Raw genomic sequence first — 269 nt, forward strand, 5'->3', positions numbered from 1 at the left:
TTTCCCTGAAAGGGAGCAAGCAACAATTAATAAGAGTTATCAGGTGGTTCTGGAGCTCTTTACTAACCACCAGTGGATACAGTTTAATCAAACATTCCATTACTTGTTCTGCTATATTTGCCCCCACTAAGCAACTGGATGCCCCAAAGCTGAAAATAGCCTGTGTGGTGATTATCTTCCTTAAAAACAAACACAATGCAAGCCAGACTTTGAAAAGGCGCTGACTATTGGAGCAGCACTACCGCAAGACAGAGAGAGCATGATCTCAA

Source organism: Apteryx rowi, unplaced genomic scaffold, assembly GCF_003343035.1.
Source record: "Apteryx rowi isolate R43461 unplaced genomic scaffold, aptRow1 scaffold_406, whole genome shotgun sequence".
NCBI lineage: Eukaryota > Metazoa > Chordata > Aves > Apterygiformes > Apterygidae > Apteryx > Apteryx rowi.